Here is a 24,781-nt window from a genome sequence, read left to right on the forward strand (position 1 = left end):
GCAAGGATAAATTCAAGGCAGAGAGATTTAAAGGAGATACTTATGATCATTTTTAATGAGTAAACACATCACAATGGACGCTCTTTAATATTTATACAACAATGAAAACAGCAGCAAAAGTACAGTCCAAAAATGTAGTAAAGGTAAGAAAAGACAGTAATATAATAATGTTACAACATTTTAATGCACCTGTCTCATCCTATAAGCATAATAATTTAAGTTAAAGTAAAATGAAAACAATAAATAAAAAATAAAAAAATAAAGTAAAATGAAATAAAGATGTGAATCTACAATAACCTCAAAATGAAAAGGTTTTAGAAAGTTAAAAACAATAAATAAAGTCAGGAGATGGACAATCTAAATAGCATAAGATAGAAATAATGTATGGATCTTTAATACATTATATACATAATTGCATGATATATAGAAATGATTTAAATACCTATATAACAGACAGGGTTCGAAGTTGCAACAACAGAAATTGTGTCTGGGTGATTAAGCACAAAAAGATGAGCACCATTTACAGAACCATGAGCTCCTCTGAGGAAGCACAGCAGGTGACATACCTGCAGAAACTTTCCCAAAATCCTTATTCCACAATGCCCCAATTTGGACTCTTCCCTCACTGCCACTTCAAATTCCACAAGCCGAAAAGCCCTTTCCATCTCAGAAATTTGAACCTGCTCCATTTGCTGGTTTTAAAACCCCTAGTCTGCTGAATTCAGCTTTTATCCTTCACATTTCTCAAGAAGCTCACTTCTAGCATCCCTGGGATGAGTCTGCTTGGTAGAGTCTGAGCCAGATGCCTGAGTTTTCACACAAAAGGAGCCCGGAGAGCTAATTTTAGGATTCACACAACTGGCAGGCTTGACTCAGAGAGCTTAGCAACCCCAAACATAGCAAAGGTGTCCTAAAATGTCTTGGTAGCCAGAGTACCAGGCAGACATCTGCCCCAGTAGACTACAAAGCCTATCCTTGGGAAAAGGGACCATGCCTTCTTTTTCAAGTCCCATAGAATGCATATTGAAAGAGTTCATAATCAATAGGCCACAAAGAAAACATCACTAAATGTTCTCAGATAGCTATAGCTCAGGTAGGTTCCAAACACAAAGTCATAGAAATTTTTAAAAAGGGGGGAAGCATGGAAAGGATTCCACCCAATCTGTAAATTAAGCAAGTAAAACACACATACACACAAATCTCCCCTTAAAAGAGGAAGTCTCCTTCATGGTAGATCATCTTTCTAACATAAAATTACAGTTAAACAAACACTATGTACCTAACTGGTATTCTATTGTTAAAGCCACATTCATCAGGAAATGTCTTTAAATAATTATAAAAATTTTACAGTACTAAGAAAACCGAATAAAAAATATAGGAAACATTCAACCAAAGAAGAAAAAGATCAATGCAAGAAATGGGAGAGGAATAAACCCAGACAAAAGGTAACCAGATCATAAAAACAAAGAGTGATGAATTCGAAACAGAAAATGGTAGGAAGGATAAATAAACCCAAGAATGTGCTTGACAGCAACAAAGAATTAAAAAAAAAAAAAACTTAGGTAAGCTTATCAAGAATAAAAACCTTTGAAAGTATAAATACTTAAATAAAAATTATTAAAATTCAAAAAATAACCCCAAAAATGGAAAGTGAGAGATTAATTTGCTTAAAGCAAATAAACTTAAAATTCTTGATGAATTTGATTTTCTTGATTTTCTAAGAAATCAGAAATAAAGAAGTTGACCCTAGAAGGAGAGACTGTCTCATGGAAATGATGTCAAAGAAAAAGTAGACTTTTTTAGAAAGCTGTTCTAAAAGAGATGGTGCTACAGGTGAGTTTCTTTGGATCTTTAAGGAATGGATTATTTCTACATGCTTTCCATTCCTCGGGTGTGTGGGGAAGAAAGAGAGGCTTCTAAATTCTTTTTGTGAAGCCAGCCTAATGTGGATTTTTAAACCTGACAGAGAGGATAAAATAAAACTACAGACCAATCTCACGTATGAATATTGATGGAAAATCCTAAATAAAATATTAGCAAATAGAATCCGGCAGCACATTAAACCGATTTGAAGATAGGACTCTAAGCACAAACTGAGCCCCCCTCTCCCTGCACCCAATCCATAGAAATGATAGTAAAGCTATTTTTAAAACAAACAAATAAATGCATGCACAGGAAAATAAAACAGGGTGCTCTCAGAATGCCAGAGCGGTGAGAACCCCCGACAGGAGATGCAGCTTCAACATGGAGGCTTGAACATGTTCCTTCCTGAGATGCCACTCAGATGACAGTGAAGTAATATTTTTTAAGGCATAAGCCCACAAGAACAAGGGAGGCATGTATTAGTTTTATTGCTGTGCAGCTAAGCCTCCAAGTCTCATGACTCAACACAAAAGAAGTTTATTTCTCAATCGTGAAAAGTGCTATCCACTCCCAGACCTTTAGGAACCAAGGCTAATGGGGGCTCAATGGAATCACGTGACCTCCCCCCCAGGTGGTCCCAGGCTTCAGCACCCAGTGAGCAAGGGGACGAGAGAGGGAGATGTGCTGTGAGCCAGCCGTGGAAGTGAGCACATCTCTGCCCACACTGGACTGCTGGTTACTCAACCCCAGCACCCCAGCACCCCAGCCACCTGCAGGGAAATCCGGAAACACATGTGCCCAGAGGTAAGTGTGTGAGTATCTGCTGAGTCCCCAGCACACTCCACCTTTCCGGTCAGCAAACACTGACCTCATGTTTCTTTGCATACCTAAAACATACTCAACCACACACCCAGGAAAGCAGCCCCAAATGCAGTGTGCCCTGTCGAATCACCACATTGAACCCAAAGTCCAGGGCGTACGGTTGGGGCTCAGTCTCCCTCATCATCAGGTTCAGATGTGAGAGGCTGCAGAGAGCCAGGAAGCACGCTAGGTCATGCAGCTGAGGCCCCAGAAAGGTGATGAAGCCATCTTAAAGCCATGACTCAGAGGAGGATAAGAACTGAGATTAGAAGTCCCCGTTCAAGAAGAGCTTACAGATTAAATTCTGAGCCACATGAGGAAAGCTTGCATCATAAGAGTTATATAAATACAACTAAGGGGAGGGAGATTCTGTTGTAAGGAAATGGAAATAAAATGTGCAATTGTGAAAAGACTCAAAATATGACAATGAAGTTAATTAATAAAGAAGTATCAAACCAGAAACCCTGAAATTAAAAATATAGGCTGTGACCCAGACTCAATATTTAAGCTGTACATGGGACACACTCAAAGATTGAGCCTCGTGAAAGAGAATAAGAGCCTGAGTAACTTAACCAGGATGCAGTCCAGAGAGATAAAAAGCTAGAAAACATTCATAAGGGATTTAAAATCCTTAGAGAAAAACTGAAGACAGGGCTGGCACTTGTTAGTTCTTCAGCAAATTCCTGAAGTGTAAGTGAAGGAGCCAAAATGTTCTGTTCACATGTAGGCCATCTCTGCCAGGCGGTGAGCCCTTGCAGAATAGAACCCACATCCTGGGCACATCTGCATCCCTGTCACCCCGGTGCACGCGATAGGGCATCACTGAGGTGTGTTGGGTTCATGAGAACTGGGACATGTGTTTATTTCTGGGGATTTAAATGCATACAGAGATGTCAAACCCGCAAATAGATAGCGTGGCCTCCTGGCCTCCCTGCTCCACAAGTAATATGTTGGCATTTGCAAAGAGCTACCCCCGTGCCGGGCAGTGTCCCGTACACTTTCACACGTTAGCTGACTGACTTATTTATTTATTTATTTATTTATTTATTTATTTATTTATTTATTTAGTATTTTACCAAGGTAAGAACACTTAACACGAGAGCCACCTTCTTAACAGTTTGTTGTTGTTTTAAATGCACCATGCAGTACCTTTGTCCACACAGGCGCACTGCTGTGCAGCAGCAGCTCACTGATTATTTTAACAACCCCAAAAGGCAGAGCTAACATCATCCCCACCTTAGACATAAGAACAGCAAGGCACAGAGAAGTTGAATAAATTCCTCTTCGAGCAGAAGTTTAGAGCAGACTTTGAATTCAGATCCCTCCTGGGCAGGCTCTCGGGAGCACATCCACGTTGCCAAGCTGAGCTAACGAGCACCAAGAGGAGGATCGCTTCCTACATTCTGTTCACTTTAGAACGACAGTGTCCAATCCCTCTAGCCACATGTGATCTTCACGTTTAAGTTAATTACAACTGAATAGGTTTTTTGAAATCCAGTTCCTCAGTGACACCTACCACGTGTGCCTTCAATCGCCACACACACTAGTGGCCACCATACCAGACATCACAAATAGAGGACTTTGTCACAGAAAGTCTTCCCGGGCAGCGCTGCCTCAAAACATAGGTCCTTCAAGGGCAAATATCGTATCACACATATGTCATAATTTTCCTGCTGGGGGGAAAGTGTCAGCTCAATACTTAGCTCGGTAGAAACCCTTCATAAATACCACACATCCGCTCACAAGGCATGTCCTTATGTCCTAATGGCAGACCGGGGTAGCTCGTGGCGATCAGCAAGCACTCATATAAAGCAAATATCCACTGCTTGCCTAGGGAAAAGACTCCATCCTGTTGTACTACACAAAAAGCCAGAGTCCTTCATCTGCCCACTCTGCTCCTAATTGGGGATGTTTATTGTGTTCTTTTGTTCATATGGATTTTTCCTCAATAGATATATTTGACTATTTAGTAGTTCTGAACTTTCAAAACCCTGCAGAGAAAGCTTGAAGTCAGAATCTATTAAAGATGTTTGCAACATTCAAAGCAAAGTTTTCCAAGACTGTGATTTTATTTTCTTTAGGTTTTTTTTTTTTTTCAGTAGCTGTTTTCAAATCCCATAACATTCTGATGGATTTCCAGAAGCGTGTTAATCAAGACCTTCTGCTTCACTGGCAAAAGCCAGAGACAATTTCCACAGTCCACGCAAGTAACATATATGAAGGTCCTACTACATGCCTGCCCTGGGCGAGGCACTGGGGATTTAGAAGGTTCCTACAATGTCTCTGGTCTTGCGCTAGGAACTGGGCATCCAGAGGTGGTCCCTGGACATCCAGGGGCTCCCCAGCTTATGGAAAAGAGGGCATATAAACACTCATTCACTCCCTCATTTGTTCATTATACCAATATTTATCAGGGATCCACTCTATGCCAGGCACTGTGCTAGGCAGTGGGATACTGAGCAGCTCCAAACAGCTCAAATTCCTGCTTATGTGAGAACACAGTTCAAAAACAAACAATATATGAATATATAATATGTCGTATGTCAATAAATAATATTAAGCAAATAAAACAAGCTATGGCGACAGAGGGTAGTGGTCAAAGGCAGGATTTTCGACAGAGTGACAGCAGGAGCTCTCTGGCAGCGTGATGGGAATGTAGCGAGGGAGAGAGCCAGGAGGACATATGTGGGGATACGCAGGGAGGAGCTGGGGAAACCAACAGCCTGGAGGGTTAGGGGGGTTCGGCATGGGGTGTGGGAGGGATGGAAAGAGCAAGAAGAGGGAAGAACAGCAGGGCATGAGGTTGTGGATGCAATGAGGCAAAGTGAAAGAGGAGCTTAGGGGTTCTGGAATTCATTCTGAGGGTTCTGGGAAGAATTGTGACCTCATCACACTTTAGAGAAAGCTTTCTGAACAAAGACAGACATAAGCAGTCAGGGATGGAAACAAGGAGATTGGTTGGAAGACACCCACAATCTCCTAAGGGAGGGGTGGCTGTGTCTCAGGCCAGGGTTGTGGGAGCCCCGTGGTTTCCTCGCTTCTGTGAAGTGGGAGAGGAGAGAGGAGGGAAAGGGAGCAGGACAAATCCAGGGCCAGGAGGGAGTGCTGGTAGGGAGTGCACAGGTGTCAGAGACACACACAGGGATGACATTTGATGAGGTTGTCTAGAGTCTCAGTGAACGAGAATTTTTGATGAACAACACACTTTTCTGTTATACACATGCCCTGTGTGATATTTGGGACATACTTACACTTAAAAAGTATTTGTTATTCATCTGAAATTCAAATTCAACAGGCTGTTCTGTGTTTTGTCCTACAATCTGACCAACCTAGGGCACAAGAGCAGGGCTGTTGGGCAAACCTAAGCTAGAAAAACAGGGAGGACTTGGCCATACGAGTAAGGAAGAAAGGAGCCCCAGGTAAAGAGAATCACCCACCCCTTCTCTGAATTTCTGTGAGAATTCCGGAGAGCAGGAGTCGATCATCTGAGGAAGGGGAACAGCAGCATACAACCCCCCTCCAGTGCCTCTAGAAATCAGGAGTCAAATCAAGAACCAAAGGTCTAGGAAGGCAGCTTTATTATAGTTTCAGAGCTTCCTCTCAAAATCTGCAGTGTGCGTACGGTTCACATTCATTGCTCACAGATGAGAGGTCAAGATGTCCATCGCCATTCTCTTCCAGTCTGCTTGCATAACTTGAACCAGAGCTTGAGACGTTAGAGGCTCATCAACAATTATGATCATTCATGCACATTCAGTGAGGGTCTACATTAAATGTCTCATTCAAGATCCCCTAGACCGGCCCAGCTTCAGACCTCCCCCATCTCCTCCTCCCACACTGCCCCTCCTCACCCCCGCCACTCCCAGAAAAGTGATAAGGGAAGAGTTTTGTTGAGCTGTACAAATTACCTGAACAAATGTGCAAGGAGAGAAATGCATGTTGTGATCCAGAGGACAATGAAGAAATCAGTCTGATGTGAAAAGAATACAGGAGAGAATTGGAGCCATTGAGCGCTGGGCTCCCACACGTCTGCTTCAATGGAAAGTTTGGAAGACCTTGGGATGGGAGAAATAGATAGAACAGCAGGGAGGAAAGCCAGAGAAAAATTCTGCTCTCCCGAGTCTATTCACAGAGGTAGCCAGGGGTGGGAATGAGAAAACACCCTGACTTCATGAGATTTTTATTAAGAAGCAGAAGAAGACGTTAAATAATGGCTTATTTGAGTGCACATCCTCGGCAGGGAAACAACCAATGATTGCAGAGAACTATATTATTACTTTGTGTTTGCTTATCTTTTTCTCTCCTTACCTGATAATCATCTGTAGCTCTATCTGTCTTTTTAAGGACATGTAAGAAAATAGAGAAGGTTACAGAGGACAGTCAAAGAATTGCATATTATTACCTGGCTTTCCAGAGCTGACTGTGCAATTGTTTGTTTTTGATGAGATAACAATGAAGATAGAATTGTTCAAAGCAAATGCTGCTCACATTTCATCAAGCCATACCTCACTGCCCCACTCTCACGTACAGCTGCCCCTCCCACCACCAAAGGCTCTCAGGGACACTAGAGCCACTGCCAATGGAGTGACTGGTGAGAGGTAAAATCCTTTCTTTTTTAGATCTCCATGCCCATTGGGACCAATGAAATTCCTGTATTATCGGGGTGGTGCTAATTTCTAGGTACCAGGTCCTTATATAGTTTCTCCAATAAGCCTTATTGTTGCAACTCTCCATTTCTTAGGTATGCTGACCCTTCCCAAAAAAACACCCTCCTACCTGCCACCAAACCACCTGCACTCCTTAAACATCCTTCCTGCTCTGTGATGCTTTCCTCCATTGCCCCAAGTATATTTTGCCATTACAACCTTTGTTCCATGGATACAACACATTTCACCCTTCAAGTAAATGTTTCCACTTCTTTGTTTCCAAGTTTTCCTTCTCTGTGCATGAGCTCCATGGGGTAGGCATCATAGTCTCTGTATTTCTGGAGGCAGAGTTACCTCTCCTTGGATTTTTGTCCAATAAATAAATGATTGGAAAAAAAATATATCAGAGTTTATGAGGAATAGAGGAAGAGTATTATTTTAGGAGTCCTCTACATGCTAGGTGACAGGCTCTCCATCTTATCCCTATGATGCTACTGGATGCCTTTACATTTGACTCGTGTTGATTCATTATGAGCCAGATTGTAGAGAGAAACCTGTACCATTGCTGTAATGAAGGAACATCTCTGCACGAGATCAGCTCTCATATTGTCTTCAGTCTCATCTGGATGACAGTACAGCCTAGAATGAAAGACTGGGAGCTATGGAGTCCAGACACTCTGTATTCAAACACAGAGTTTGTGGTTTGCTACATTCCTGTGAACCTTGAAGAACTTTTAAATCTATGAGACTCAGGGATCCCTGGGTGGCGCAGCGGTTTGGCGCCTGCCTTTGGCCCAGGGCGCGATCCTGGAGACCCGGGATCGAATCCCACGTCGGGCTCCCGGTGCATGGAGCCTGCTTCTCCCTCTGCCTGTGTCTCTGCCTCTCTCTCTCTCTCTCTCTCTCTCTGTGACTATCATAAATAAATAAAGAAAAAAATTAAAAAAAATAAAATAAAATAAATCTATGAGACTCAGGTTCTTTATCTACAAGAAGAGGAAAATGAATTATCAACTTTATAGGAGAGTAAGGTAACCTTTATAGGAGAGTAAGGTAACCTAATAACCTAACCTAATTATCAACTTTATAGGAGAGTAAGGTAACAGGTAGGCTTAGCACAGTACCTGCTGTAGCATCGTTAAAATACTAGATGTTATAATTGGTGCCATCTTTTATTTTCATTTATGCATTCTCTATTGACTAATCATCTCTTCAGCAAACCAGCAGATCTAGCTTCATACTGCATGACTGTCATCACATGCAGAATGGTTTTCATAAACCCATGAAAAGTTCTTGGGCTCTATCCAGAACCTCTTGCCCTAATCCCTGCCACACTTCATTGCCCAGACCGACTCCCTGCCTTCTAGGATCCCAATCTCATAACTCCTCTTCCATGGATGACTCTGCCCTTCTTAGATCTGATGACTTACCCACTGTCTGGCTTTGACTTTCTGGTTTCCAATCTTGGTCACAAGATTGGTTCAGCTGCTTCCTCATCTGCTATAATGGCCCCAAGCATTGCAAGCATTATATCTGCTCTAGTCCAGGCCCTGAGATCTTACACCAGAAGAGAAATTTAGAATAGATTTCTTATGCAATTCCTTTCTGATAAATGAGGAGGTACTGAGATAGAGAATGTCACAGCTTCTGCATTCCCTAGAAGTAAAACCATCTTTTATACACATATAAATATGGATAATCTTTTAGAATATAGATAATCTTCTTGAAGTGATCTGCCATAGTTTATTTATAGCTGGGTTAATGGGTGTGGGGGAGGTGGAATGTGGTATAGAGCAGACACTGGCTAGACACTGTTCCAGTTACTCACCTTTGTGTAACAAATGATTTCAAAACTCACTGGATTAAAACAACAATTTATTTAAAAATTAAAAATGAAATAAAACAACAATTTATTGTTTTTAGAACTCATGGTTCTGTGGGTCAAGAATTTGGAATATATTTACAATATACACAGAATATTATATATATAATATTATCATAATATCTCTTTAGGTTGGTCAAAGTCTTATCTCCAGAAATTGTAATTAGATTAGGGGGGAAAAAATTTTAACTCAGATGATACTAATTAACATGTAGGAATGGATTCTGAGGATTAGCAACAATGCCCATCACTGGTTAACATGTATGTCAATAACTAGATTTGTACATCAGATTATGCAGAGTTGTTCCAGAAAGCAACCCTGCATTATTCAAGGAATCCAGAAAGAATAAGCAATGGAATTATGCTGATTTTTAAATATAATTTTCCAGCAGTTTAAGAAGAATAAGTTTTTCATTTAAAAAGCCAGCAGGATCAGCAGGCAACAAAGTTCTGTTTTAGTTGGAAATCAGTGGGTGGGAATATAAAGCCACTTTTTTTTCCTAAATGGAACTAGAGAAGCAGCAGATCTAACCAGTTGTAATCAGCCAAATTTCTTTTTTTTTAATAAATATATGAGTAAAAAGTTAGGGCTTTCTTTTTATATTATATTTTTTAATTCAACATAACGGTAGCAAATCACCTTTGCTAATCTCAGTTCCTTTCCCTGCATACAAATATTTATTTGGAAGAGATCAAAAGGAACTCATCTGAAATCCCATGAACCCTGGGAAATCAGGGATTTAGGACAAAATAGCCCATGGCCATTTGCATATGGAAGTAAAAAGGTATGACTATCTACTGGTATCTCACCTGTTTCCATTCCAGAGGGACCCAGGTTGGGTGATTGTGGGGCACGAGTTCCCTGGGCTGAGGCTGGGGAAGCTGTCAAGCCAAGGATGGCAAAATGTGGTTGGTTTCAGTAAGTAGCAGAGAGTGGACTGATGCAGGGGTGAAGTAAAATCAGGGATCTGAGAAAGGTGACTGAGGCTCAGGACCAGATAAACAGTGTCACCCAGTGGCTGCAGGATAAGGACTGGAAAGGGTCATATTAACCTATGTCCTTCACTAGCCACCATCCTCGGGCCAATGACTAGACCAATTTCTTCATGTACAATATTAGGGCTTACAATGCCTACACATCGTTTATTTGACAATCCAGTGAGAAAAATACCTATGAATGGCTTGGTCGATTACCTGGCACATAGGGATGTCCAATAAATAATCTAAGAGGCAGGTCTGAAACTGGTCAATGAACCAATAGCTCAAGATCCAGCTAAATGCCCTGTCAGGGCAGAAGTCAGAAGCAAACTGGGAATATCTCTGGGGTGTTTCTAACACACTGTTGTTGGGGGGAGGGCACTGATTCGGGCAGTTGCTGTCACACCCAACAGAACAAGGGCATCAAACATGAAGGTGCCTTCATTTATGTCATAGGTCTCTTCCCCCTATAGCTTGTGGGCCTGTCCATTTTTGTGTATACGTGTCTGTGTGTGTGCGTGCATGTGTGTGCATGTGTGGGGCGTGAATGTGGCAGGGGAACAATTCAGCAAATTGTATCATAAATTCACTAAGGTGGCTGGCCTTGGAAACCCTGAAGTGAATCCTTTTGAGAAGGAAAGAATCTTCTGGTCTAGTAATTAATTGAAGCCTACTTTTTCTGCAGTGCACCTTTCACTGGGTGCTCATGTTTACGATGAGGTGGTAAAAAGCAAGTGGATGCTCACATCAGAATATGAGGATGAAGATTCTGGCTCTTTAATTTATTTAAGGCAAGTGCCTTAACCACCCCAAGGCTCAGCTTCCTCATTCCTGAATGGAGATTACATCAGCTCCTATATTCCCATGTTTTTATTAGGATCAAATTACTGTCTACCACCTTTCATAAAATTTGTCACCAAGTCCTGCAGATTCTACAGCTACCTGTGTGAGAAGCCATGCTTCTTCTCCTTCTCTCAGTGCTCCCATCCTGCACTTCAGGCTTTCACTCTTGCATGCTGTGCTTTTGGTGACAGTCCCCCCTCCCCCATGATTCCCCTTGCCGTCATCCGTGTTCCACCTGCAGGGAACCCAAACACCATCCAGAACTAGTGTGTAAGCCTTCTGCAGCTCCGCAAGGCCAGCCCTGACCTGGCACCATTTTGCTTATTGCCTCATCTCAGTGTCCCTCTAGAGGACCCCAAAAGCCAGGTACACAGATCTTCTCCCCCACCCCACCCCCATCCAAAGAGCCCAAGCTCTTTCTGGTTACTCACACAGCACACTTTGCATTTCAAAAGATGAATTTAGGGATCCCTGGGTGGCACAGCGGTTTGGCGCCTGCCTTTGGCCCAGGGCGCAATCCTGGAGACCCGGGATCGAATCCCACGTCGGGCTCCCGGTGCATGGAGCCTGCTTCTCCCTCTGCCTGTGTCTCTGCCTCTCTCTCTCTCTGTGACTATCATAAATAAATAAAAATTTAAAAAAATTTAAAAATATTTTTTAAAAAAAGATGAATTTAAAAAATCATGCCAACCGCCCCCCACCCACCCACCCAGACAGCCCAGGACTAGCATCTTTTCTGGTTCTGTATTTCAATGTGTCTAGCTAAGTTTTGCACCTAGTGGGTGCATAAAACATGTACATTAAGTGATAAAGGAGAAAACTCAGGTCCCTCTAAAGGACAAACATTTTGGTGGAAATCCCAGATTTCTTGAGTTGAAACTTACTCATCCAAGAATCTCCCAGGGAGAGATAAGCAAGCCCTACTCCTTGAGTGGTCTATAATTAGACTATGACAAATAGGTTCAGAGCATGTCATAAAGAGTAATCTCTTTGTGAGCAGAAGTTCTCTTGTCCTTGAGGTACTTTCTGTGTCACTCTAATCTTATATTCTAAAATCTTGGATATATTTCTGTCAAATGTAGGCAACTCTTGATTTCCTTTGCCGTGGGTGGAAGTAGAGATGTGAGCAGTCCCAAACATCAGAAAAACCCACAATTATATATGTTCAGCTACCTGACAATTCAGTTATATTCAGCATGATCAGTATTACCTTCTTGAGCTCCTAACGTGCAAAGTGCAAAGCCACAAAAAGAAAAGAAGAAGAAGGGGATGAGCAGATAGAAATGCAATAATTATCCAGCTTGACCAAACTATTGGGTGCTAGTGAATACTTGTGGAAAATGCTACCGCCAAGGTAAATTAGGGTGGGACAATAGAAAGTCTTGAATGCCAAATTGAAGAATGATGGATTACCACCTGGGTGTCCATGGGTCCCATCTCTCTAAACAGATAGTTACAGGCATCACACTTTTGCAATGTGACCTCTACTGTGTTATACCAATAAGACTCATGGCTTAAAAGAAATCATGTTCAGGTTTCCACTTTCTTTCTGTCCTGAGATGGAATGATCACACAACAGGTTCTTCCCAGCTCCATGGTCTGGAGAAAATACAAGCTTCTGAAGGAGTTGACCTTGGATCCTGGGTCCTGAAAAGCACTCCAAAACCTCCAGGGATAGAAGCCCAGGGGGTTATTTCAGTGCAGGAGTGAGTATCAGGAAGTTGTAGGTGCCTGGTTCAGTCAACAAACACAGGACTGATTGGGAAGAGACCTCAATTTGCAGCAACAGACATTGGCTCAAACTGTGGCTGCCAGTTTTTTGTTGTGTGGCTTCGGATGCATCATTAATTCTCTGTGCCTCTAATTACTCAACTATAAAATGAAGTAAAACAACATTCCTGGCTCAGTGGATATTTTTCCCCAAAATAGTGTCTTAAAAGTACTTAATTCCTTTTTCCCAATGATCTATTGTTCAAAATTTTTTTAAAAAGGGTAAATCTGAACTCAATCTGAACTCTACCACCACAATTTCCACCACAGAGCATACAACAGTTGATCCGGGCTAGGGAACATCCATGGGGAGACAATCATGGTCCTGCTAAACCAGAATAACGGTGCACTACGAAGAGAGTTTTGCTTAACTCTGGTCTTACCACCTTACAGAGCAAATCAAGGCTGCTGCATGAGGGGAGCATCAGAGGGTTCTTTGAGGTTTGAGATCACAGGAATGATGCATGCACAGCTGCTTTGTAATCCACAGTCCTGTATGCTATAAATGACTGATCATCATTATTGTTCTCCAGAGTTTAGTCCCTGGGGAAGCATATGGCGATGGCCCCTCTTCCAATTTTCTCATCTATATATTTATGAATACTTGTTTACCTAAGCCCTATATATCGCTAGGTAGGATTGAAGTCAATTTAAAGGAAATACAGTGATGGCACGCTCAGAAAATAAAATGAAACTGAAAATAGGAGCAAGAAAGGAAAATGCTATTATTTGCAGTATGAGTTCATATAATTTCTGAGCCAAGAGCTCCTGGCAGTCAAGGCAAAGAGGATAACATGAGAAATCCCTTGCTTTTGTTATCAGAACAGAAGCTGGCCACTCTTTGGTGACTCTTTTCTTGATGCTAAACTCTGAGAGGAATGTTTCCAGGGATTCCATGGTCAGAGGTGAAGTCCAGGAGCCTCGAGGAGCCATTGGGCCTGGGAAGGGGAAGGGTACAGGCAGTAGGGAGAGATCTCTAGGGAAAGGAGAGCTCAGCATTGTGTTGAGGATGACCAGAAGCAGATCAGGAGAGAATGGCATTCTAGGAAGGGAACCTGTGGGTGCAGACACCAGAGGTGAGAGCACATGCTGCCTGCCTGCAGGGAAGGGACACGCTCAGTCACCATGGTCAGTGATTGAGTTCATTTGCACACGGGGATACCCATAAATGTTTCTCTGGTGGAAGAAGCCAAGGGCAATATGAATAAGCTGGTCAGAAAACAAAACCAAAGGACCAGTTAGCTCAGAAATTCCACCAGGCTAATGTGTCTGCCACTGCGATGAGTCTCTGTTGTTGAATAATGTAATGTTCACAAACTTGAAGTTAGAACACTCTTTGTCTTTCCCTTGCTACAAGCTTTGTCTAAATCATGCCAAGCAATATGGCTCTTTCTGGAATATCCTAGCACCTTAATACTTCCCCAGCAGGCATCAGTATCAGTAAACTCTGGAGGGGAGGTGACATAAGACTCCCTCCCAGGTGACAAATCCAGGCTGATTTTTTTTTTAATTTAAATTCAATTTGCCAACATATAGTCCAACACCCAGTGCTCATCCCATCAAGTGCCCTTGTTCATGCGCATCATTCAGTCACCCCATCCCCTTACCCTCCTCCCCTTCTACAACCCTTTTTTCCCCCCAGAGTTAGAAGTCTCTCATGATTTGTCTTCCTCTCTAATTGACTTTTTGAGTAAAAGAAACTGAAAAACTCCCAAAGCACCTTGTTGATTAGCTAGTCCTGAGTCTCAGTAACTGAGTTTGGCCAACTTCCTTTTGCAACTTGATGGTGCCTCAGATTAATCCTTTGGTAGCTGAGTTAGTAATAGCTAATAGTTAAGAACCCAGTTGCTGTTCATTTAACAAACTAGGGAAGCTGGCTTCGGTTGCATACCAGATTATGTGGGCTCTAGGGATCTGAGTGACAACATCCTGGGCTCTCAGCTCCTCCCTGCCCTTTGTTCTCGCTCACCCCAGGTGGCTCTTTGCTCACTCAGCTCTCCCCCATCCCTTTTGCTCTTCTTTTCTCTCTTCCTGTCTCTGTTCTTCCTCTTCCCCCACCCAATCTCTCTAGAAACACTTAGAATATGTTCTTCACCCTCAATGTTTCAAATGTTACACTGGCATGTCTAGGAAGAGTTCATTTTTCACTCATTCTGCTCCTACCAGGAAAGCATGTTCAACCCAATTACTCACATATTCTTTCAGCCCTGGGGGAAAAAAATCACTGATTATGTTTTTGATAATTTATTCCCCATCTGTTTTTCCTTTTCTCTAAATAAATTGTATGTTGGGTGTGGTAGGCAGAATAATGGTCCTCCAAAGATGTTTACATCCTAATTCCCAGCACCCGTGACCCATAGCTGTCAGGTGCCAGCCAGTTAACACTGCAAACCAGTTCTCAAAAGAAGGGAACTGCCAAGAGGACGTGTATTTCGTGTATTTCGTGAGCAACTACTAGCTCCCCTGCAAGCCTTGCTGACTGTATCCTGTGCCGTTGCAGCACATGGCGACAGGTTGGTGCATCTCTAGGAGCCAGAACTCTGAATTTCATTTAGCATTTAATTAACTGGAATAGACCAAGGACTCCATGGCAGCCCCCTGATTGCAATCTGTGGATGGATGGGCATTTTTATCTGAAAATGATGACCGGCTTATCTTCTGTCGTGCAGCTATCACACGTGATATGTATCTCTCGTTATCCCAGCCAATCAAACACAGAAAGTTTATTAAGATTCTATCATCCGAAGTTATCACCAATGATAGGATTTTTCATCTGAATGTGCTTGTGTGCAATACCGTATTTTTTCTAAGAGATCCTCAGGAAGAATGAGAGAGTGCGACGAACCTATAGTCAATGACCAAGTCATTTAAGGACCGGGACCACCCAGTGAATTCTAGTAACCAGATCACTTAAAAAGAAGTTTGTAAATCCCTTTAAAAAAAAAAAGAACTGACATGGCTACAGAATAACATAAAGAAAGGAAAAAGTCAGAATGATCCTACAGTAAGAGGGGGAGAAAGCTATTCCTTAGGTGAGTACCTTTCCAGGTAAGTCATATGGTTCTATATTTTGCTACCAACGGGTTCTGCATTTGTACAAGCCATAGAGAAAGAGAAAAATGATCAACTCTGAGATTTTAGGGGCCCATGAAATGCATACAATCCCTTATTTATGAGAATCTAGTTTTTATTTAGATCATTTGTAAAGAGGAAATTCAGAGAAGAACCCACTCACTCGAACACTAGGGTATTAATTCCTACAATCAGCAAATGCCTCTTGAATTCTCACTTATGCTGGCCACCATGTCAGTGCTTGGTTTGCAGTGCTAACCCAAACTTAACCTGTTTTCTTAGTGTGGACAAGTCACTCTTTGTGACAAGGAGACAGTGAAACGATCACAGTAAAATGTGAGGGCACTTCCATGGAGGTATGTCCAACATCCACCAAAGACCCAAAGGGGAGGTGGATCTTCTAATCCTTGTGCAGTTGGGGAACTTTTTCATGGACAAGACAGAAGTTTAAAGAGAGACATTCATCTTCATCTAGGTGATGAGGGAGATGCTCAAGTGAAGGCAGGCCCTGAGATGAAAAACAATGATCTGTCAAGACTGAGGTCCATATGAGAGGATATTGGTAAGTTCTAGCCTGTCTTCCAGGCTGAAAGCTCCTTGGGACCACTTCTGGCTTTGGTCTCCAACATCACACTCGCAGCAGGGGTTCTGGCAAGCTGTGGATGCCAAGCAATTTTCTAATGAAAGAATGAAAGAAACAGAAGATGTGCTGAGAAAAGCTTTGGTGATCTGGAGATGTGATGGATGTTTTTGGTGGCCTGGACAACCAGCATCCTGTTTACCTTAAGATTTCACCTTAATAAATTAGGCAGGATTGTTTTCCTAAGGCTATTCAAAAGACCACACAGATGATCTTTTCAGTTTTCAGAGACCTCTGGAGTTTACAAAACCATTTTATAACCTTGATCTTAGTGATGCACATAAACATCTGGTAGGGGGAATAATAGTCTGGTGGGATATGAGGCTGAAGAAAAGACTAGGGGTAATAATTCTGCTGCAACTCCTTTCACACCACCTTGTTGTTAGGCTATATGTGTATCTTCCTCCCCACTTACACTGAGAGCCCTGAACTAGGGGCCATGTCTGAATTTTCAAGGCAAATTCCAAAAATATTGGGTGGAATCCATTGTACCACCTGGGAACTGTATCAGCCTTGGGCAAATAAATAACTAAAACTCTGAATTTTAAATCATTCCTCAGTCAAATGTGTAAAGAATGAGATTTGCCCACATGCAACTCAAAACAGTTTTAATCCAGTATTCCCAACTCAACGTGGCCAACCTCACTTTCTCAAAGGCTTCCATCACCCCACTTCATCCTTCAAAACTGTCCCTACTAATTTGGGAACAGCTTTGAAGGACTCTGTTCTCCCCATTTCCATTCATTTCCCCCTGTTAGCAGGAAAGTAAGAGAGGCAAGGCTCCCAGAGGGCTCTCTACCTTCAGCCCTTCATATCTCTCCAGTGCCCCAGACCCCCATCATTTCTTCATCTTTTTTGTTGTCCTGACTTTTTATCTGGTTTGGGGACTTATGCCCTGGATTTTTCTACTCTTTATTTCTAGAGCCATGGGGGCCACTTGGAATGCTTCTGGCTCTGCTTTCTGGTTCCATAACTCTTTACTATTACCTCGACACCTCTGACAACAACCCCTCCTCGGAACTCATTAACGCAGTTTCCTGTTAATTCATTAGCACTCCAGAGCCCCAGCGATGATCTTTCTCTTCCTTCCGCGGTCTCTGCCCTTACAAATTTCATTTCTGAGGTTTCTCTCACATTCCGTTTATTGTGACATCATTTATGAAGTTCTCCCTCGACAGGAGAGGAGTCAAAAATAACTATATATCATTTTAAATTGCTCTGGTTGGTAACTCTACATTTTAAGAATATCAAGGAAAAAAGTGTCTAATGACAGGACTACAAGTGGATAAAGAGCTGACAGGGTAATTGCGTTACCAGATGCTCCCATACACCAGTTAGCTAGCTGCTTGCCTGGCCTATTTGAAGCAACGGGTGTCAGGTCAGTAATTAGGCTCTCGCAGACAAACTGGAAGTGCCATCTGATCTCCTCTGAACACCCCCATCACTCTCATTTATGCCAAGTTCAATATGAAACACACTGTCACCATCCTCTTCCTTGAAGGCTGCCAAAAGTTCCCAGGGACATCTCCCCCCCCTCACTCCCACACGAGTTAATGAAGTTAATGCTTCCCCCGCATGTCAGAGAACTTGTTCCCAGGATAGCACTACTTTGGTGCCCGTCAACAACAAAAACATCCAATAGCAACCTTGACTCTACTTTTTGATTCTTTTCTTCTGACTGTAGACTGGCTGACATTTTCACACTGAGGGCTTCTTTGTGTTAATTTCTTTGTTTGATTTCCTAACGTGGTCTACTCTTTAGAACAAAGCAAAAGGGCACAGGAACCTGGAGAACTGAATTTAGGTCCTGCAAGAGCCATTAAGTTGCTATGGGGCACTGATTAGGATCTGATGCCAGCTGGATATGTCCACATTCATTGATCCGGGGTGGGGCCTTTGGGGAAAGAAAGGGAGTAGGGCCAGACTAAGTCATGGGACAGTGGAGTATGGGGAAGGTATCCTGTCCCCCATTCTGGGTTAAGACTCATAAAAAACAACAATAACTGGTAATGGCCCAAGTAAGCCACCTCTTTTAAAGAGAGGGTATTGAACTATCTGAAGACAGTGAAGGTGAACAAGTCATCTTTGAAAGTGTTTGAGATCAGTCATCCCTGAAGAAGTCCATTAGTTGGCTAAGCTGGTCACCAGGCCAAGGGTAGTCAGGGACAGGAAGTCAAAGAGGATACAAAGGAGCAAGAAAATCATCTTGGACATCTGCTAGTTTTACCTACCCAAACTAGATTATACTTTTTTTCTGATAATAGGCATCCTGGTTTCCTTTTAAGAAATTTCTCTTTTTTTTTCATTATCAGTCCATATGGTCAAGTGAGGTTGACGTTGACTTACCCCATTCTCAGACACCAAGGGATGAGTGTGATCCCCACTTTGGCCCAGCAGAGAAAGACTTGGAATTATTAAGGAAAGGATGCTTGCTTTCTGGTGAGGTTTCTAAACTTAGGATTTTCGGGGGACCACCAGAAGGAGATATCATTTAAAAAATAAAGCCAACATAGAAGAGAGATAAAGAGGGACCAAGTCTGAGTGACAGCATACAGCTCCCAGAGGCAGCCATGCCTGAAACAAGAAGCACTATTGGACTTCTCAGTTATAGGATTCAACTAATCTCTTCTTATTTGGTGTAAGCCGGGTTCAGTTGGGTTTCATTCCTTGACAATGGAAAAATCCTGATTAATAGTGTTGGATAGAGCTCAGCCCTCAAAGAATTAGGTCAGCTCTTTAAGAAAGATTCTCTTGGGGAACATTCAGTTATCAAAGCTAAATATGAGTGTGGGTGACAGAACAAAGCAGAAACACAATTGCCCAAACTAAGGCAAAAAAACAAACAAACAAAAAAGAAAAAACAGAGTCAGGGATGTTGATTCAGAGTAGAACAGCATCAAGGTCATTAAGTGTCTCCCAGGCCAAGATAGGATGGGACTCCTGGTTGGACTTGGAGTCCAGCTATGAAGGGACAGATATTGGGGCATCTTGGTGGCTCAGTACATTGAGCATCAGCCTTTCACTCAGGTCATGATCTCCAGGTCCTGGAATTGAGCTCTGTGTTGGGCTTCCTACTCAGTGGGGAGTCTGCGTCTTTCTTTCACTCTCTCTCTTTATCTCTCTCTCTCTCTCTATTTCTGTCAAATGGGAGAGTGCACAAGCAGGGGGAGCAGCAGAGGGAAAGGAAGAAGCAGGTTCCCTGCAAAGCAGGCAGCCCATGCAGGACTCAATCCCAGGACTCTGGACTCATGACCTGAGCTGAAGGCAGACACCTAACCAAATGAGCCACCCAGGTGCCTCAAAATCTTTTTTAAAATTTTTAAAATGAAGGGGGCAGATGCTGGTTTCCATATTTACACTCACCCAGGAACTTTGGACAAGCCGTTTTCTTCCATTGGTCCTGGGTTTCCTCAAATGTAAAATGAAGAGGTTTGATCTTCTGTCTTTTTTGGTGCTCCTCCAGCCCCTAGAAACTAAAATCTCCTCCTCCTATCTAGCTCCAGTGTGTAGCATTGATGAAGCTAGAAGATACAATGCCCAGAATGGCTAAAGAAGTCTCAGAACAATGGTTTCCAGGACTAAAACAAAGAATTTTTGAGAACAAGGAGTCTGGTTTCTACTCCCATTATGGGGAGTTCATTCTCTTGCCTTTCAGTTGACCTTCCACATAGCTTTCCAGGAGAGGCTCCAATGAGAATTTATTGTTTTTCTGGCTAAAATTTTCAGTAGCTACAAAATTTGTAAAGTCTCTGTGAAGACCATGCTTGGCCAAAAATAGCATTTGGAAGATAAAAAGTCAGAAAATTCTATCCACTGAAAATTTGGAATTTTATGAAACTCTCATTATAATGCTTTTTTATATTCTTTAAAAGAAAGATATAAGTGGCATCTATAAATGTTACATACTATGATTTTCTGTGGTGTGGATTTTATTATCCGGTTTTTGTTTAATTTTTCTATAAGATCAGAAGAGAAGGAATGGACATGGAAAGGTAGAATATGTGCTGGGAATATGTGTCAAGATCTAGGCCTCTAACTGTTCCACGGTATCACTGCCTCCGCCCAGTCCCACATTGGATATGCTATGTTGGATCAAGTTTTTAACAGCCATGAAAGAGGTTACTTGGCTTCAATTTTAATCATTTGGAATTTGAGCAAAGAAGCATCTTTACACCAGCTAAGTGCTGGTCATAAATGTGGTTTCCCACAGGAAACTTTTGGGCTTCTTGCTTTTGGGGTGGAACCCTGAACACAATGAGCCAACCCTGCAAGGAGCAACCTCAGCCAAGGCTCAGGAGTCACCAGGAAGACAGGTTTCCTTTTCCACCACTCTTTCATGATGAGGCCAGTTTTCAGAGAGTATTCTATAAACATTAGTTTTTCATGATGCTCCGTAGGAAATATACTCTAGACAATAGTTTTTGCCAGTCTCTGAGCTGGAGACTGAGGTTGCAAGAAGGTTTTTAAAGACAGAAACTCAAGGAAGACAGAACCACACAAAGCCCATTTCAATATGATGCAGTGAATGCAGTGACAGATGTACCCCAGAGTACCAGGACAGGACACATTGAAAATACAATTTCAGGATGGTGCAGTATGTATTTCTGGCAGGAGGATTAGGAAACCCAGTGTTTGAGAATTACCTAATGCAACTTGCTATGTTGAATTTAAGCAGAAGATCTTCTCAATGGAGTAACTAGTTTCCATGATTCAGGCTACCAGTTGCCAATGGGGGTAGTTCTGATGATCTGGTGGAAATAGTCACTAACAACAACAACAACAACAAGATAATCTTACCAAAAAATCTTTAAAATATCTTAAACTCTTTTATTTTTAAACAAATATAAAAGATTATGGTGTATGTGTCACACTGCATGGCAATGACACATACACCATCCCTGGGAGTGGGGCATAAACAACTGTGGGCAGAGATCTGTGAACCCACAGAAAGATGGAGATTGATACATGGGAGGAGGTGTGGAGGCAGTTCATTTGCTCTTCCTAACCAGGTGATGAATTATCCCCTCTGCCAAAGCTGGACATAACAAAAGGAAGCAAGATATTGGGAGATATGCCATGAGAAAGTAAGCAAATTGCAAGATTATGACTGAGATTTTCAGTATAGTCCCTCTCATTTTATTTGCAATGCCTGAATGAGTTCAAAGATCAGGTTTATAAAGTCTATAAGCTAGTTCTATTCAGCCTAGTGCAGAACATTTCAATTGGGAATAGACCAAATTCTTCAGCCAGTTAACAATAGCTGTAAATGTACAGGGAAGAGTCCCTTTCCTATCCAAGCAGCTCTTAAGCATCCCCACTAGGGATGCTTGGGTGACTCAGTCAGTTGAGCATCTTGATTTCAGTTCAGACCATGGTCTTCTGCTCATGGGATCAAGCCCTGCATCAGACTCCGTGTGGGGCATGGAGCCTGCTCAGGATTCTCTCTCCTTCTCCTCTGCTCCTCTCCCATCAAAAAAAAAAAAAAAAGAGAGAGAGAGAGAGAGAGAAAGAAAAAAGAATTCCCACTAGAAACCATTAATGGACATATACTAATAATGAGTGAGCCAGAAGAAGAGTAGCCAGGCAGGGCCTGATGCTGAAGGAGCCACATGGGGTTATTAACATAGCCACTGAAAATTAAACACAATAAAAGGAACGTCAAGAGGAAAAGAATTACTGGAGTTCACTGTAATCCCTACTATCTTCAAATTTTATTTTTAGGCCTAAAACAAAGCACACAGAGAAAAAAAGGGAGGGACATGGTGTTGACTCACTTAATTTTGAATACAAGCTGAGGGGTTTAACAGTCAGCCACCCTGTCTTTCAGATTCTGTTTCCTATTTCCTCTCTGGTAAAATGGGGTTAACATGCTTCACCTCACAGAGTCAACATTCAATCAGCAATAGTCAGGAACACCTGGGTGGCTCTGTCAGTTAGGTGTCCGACTGTTGGTTTTGGCTCCAGTCATGATCTGGGGTCCTGAACTTGGGGTCATGAGGTTGAGCCCCATATCCAGCTCTGTGCCCAGTGGGGAATCTACTTTGGATTCCCTTCCTCTGCCCCTCTCCTGTTCACACTGTCTCTAAATAAATAAATAAAATATTCTAATAATCAGCAGTAGTCAGTATTATCACTGTTCTGCTCAGGTTCCTTTTGGTAAATCTTAGACCACAAAGTAAATACTGAACCTCTAAACCATTGGCTATCTGTCCAAATTCTTAAGATAAATTGTCTTGCTTCACCAGTTACAATTTAGAAATATAAAGGCCCTGGATTTTCATCCCTTTTAATCTGAGAGTCACAGGAATTGTTCACCTGAAGATGGTAGAGAAAACACATTTTTGTTTTATTCAACTCTCAAACTCTACTAAAAATAGCAATAGTTTTCAAAAAGGAGAATAAGAGAGAAAATATACCATCTGCAATGATATAAGGGAATTACCACCATCTCAAACCATAAGCTATGGAACACACCTGCCAAATACCACATGACCTATAGCTAGGTGGTGGAGGATGCTGAGCAAAGACGACTCCACTTTTTATCTCGAGCAGAGTATATTGTCCCTAAAATGGCAACATTTTAAGCAGTGCTATCAATGCTTATTTTGATTAGGATCTAGGTTGTATATAACATACAGGAGAGGTGAACAGTGCCTTTTAGACATCCCATCCAAGAACACGATTGCCTGAAGAATAAGCCCCAGGATTGATCATGTCATTGTCTCCTAGATGATGAATACAGGAAGAGGTCAGGCAGGGCTAAAAAAAGGGAGAAGAGGCTTCTAATTCCAGAATGCAGCACAGAGACTCTATGGCCTTGTTATTAGCCACAGCAATACCTCAGATGTCGAAAGCTGAAGCAAGATATCCCCTGGGATGAAAGAAAGAATAGATCTTGTGACTTGAACGAAAGATTCCGTTTGCCCAGAGCTAAAGCTTTGGTTGGTCCCAGATCGCCCTTGCCGTGTCTTCTTTATAATATTTGTCTGTAGGTGGCCTGAAAAAATTTAGCCATTAAAAAATGTTAACAATGCCCCAAGAAAAGGGAAGATAAAAGATATAAACAAAAGATATGATGTCCATTGTAAGAGGAGAAGCCCATGTTGATGGGAAAAGAGCTCAGAAAAATAATTTTATACGGTTTGGAGAGGATTTTCCTCTGCATAAATGAATTAAAGGAAGCCTACAGTGGTTTGAAGAGATTCTCTCTCTCTCTCTCTCTCTCTCTCTCACACACACACACTTTGTTAATCTAGAAAAGAAAGGAATTAAAAAGAAAATGATATGAGAGATGAAAGTCATTTCAGAAGCAAGAAAGTGGATAAACACAATTGATAAAGAAAAACTGGAGAATAATTTTGAAGAAATCACACAAAAGAAAAAAGCAACAAAAATGATTATACATAGGGTAATGTATATAAAAGAGCCAAGATCTGTATAATTGGTGCTTCTGGAAAATAAAACAAAACAAAAGCTATTCAATGACACCTTAAAAGACCATTTTCTTAGATGTAGACTAAAATTTACAGCTAGCAATACATTTTACCTCAAGGAAAAAATAATACAACATGATCAACATTAAACTAAATCCCAATGAAATGAATGACCCTCAAGACTAAAGGAAAAAAAATCCTGAAGCTATCTAAACAAGAGAAGCAAAAAAAAATTTTTTTATTAAAAAAAATCAATAAACAAGAGAAGCAAGTTACCCAAAATTGACCTCCGTATTCAAGGGTGGAAGAGAATTGACCATTATAAGCAAATTTCTGAGGGAAGCAGTGTGACCCCCAAATTGCATACAAAGTCACAGTAAGGCTCAGCCACAAAAGTAAATAAATAAAATGAACAAATAAAATCTAAAACAAAAGGATGTAACAAAGATGAAATGCAAATATCAAAGTAATATAACAAAAACCAGGGACTGGAGGGAATGGTAATGAGAGGAAGAAGTATGGACTTGCTCACTTTTTCATCAGGAGATGACTCTTTAAAGTTGAGATATTCTTCTTTAAAAATCTTCAAGTTTTTCCCATAACTCTTATTTCATTTTTTAAAGATTTTATTTATTTATTCATGAGAGATGCAGAGAGAGATGCAGAGACACAGGCAGAGGGAGAAGCAGGCTCCCTGTGGGGAGCCCAATGCAGGACTTGATCACAGGACCCCAGGATCACGCCCGGAGTCTAAGGCAGATGCTCAACCACTGGGCCACCCAGGCATGCCACT

General features: G+C 41.8%; 1 long non-coding RNA gene across 1 annotated transcript; it reads right to left on the reverse strand.

Moving 5' to 3' along the window:
• Positions 1-6,290: 6,290 nt before the first annotated feature.
• LOC144321122 (uncharacterized) lies at positions 6,291-8,117 on the reverse strand. Its single transcript, XR_013386855.1, has 3 exons — positions 7,033-8,117; positions 6,633-6,779; positions 6,291-6,430 (listed from the first exon to the last, which is right to left on the reverse strand). It is a non-coding gene; the product is annotated as an uncharacterized LOC144321122 (long non-coding RNA).
• Positions 8,118-24,781: the final 16,664 nt, after the last annotated feature.

The sequence above is a fragment of the Canis aureus genome, chromosome 9 (genome assembly GCF_053574225.1).
Source record: "Canis aureus isolate CA01 chromosome 9, VMU_Caureus_v.1.0, whole genome shotgun sequence".
NCBI lineage: Eukaryota > Metazoa > Chordata > Mammalia > Carnivora > Canidae > Canis > Canis aureus.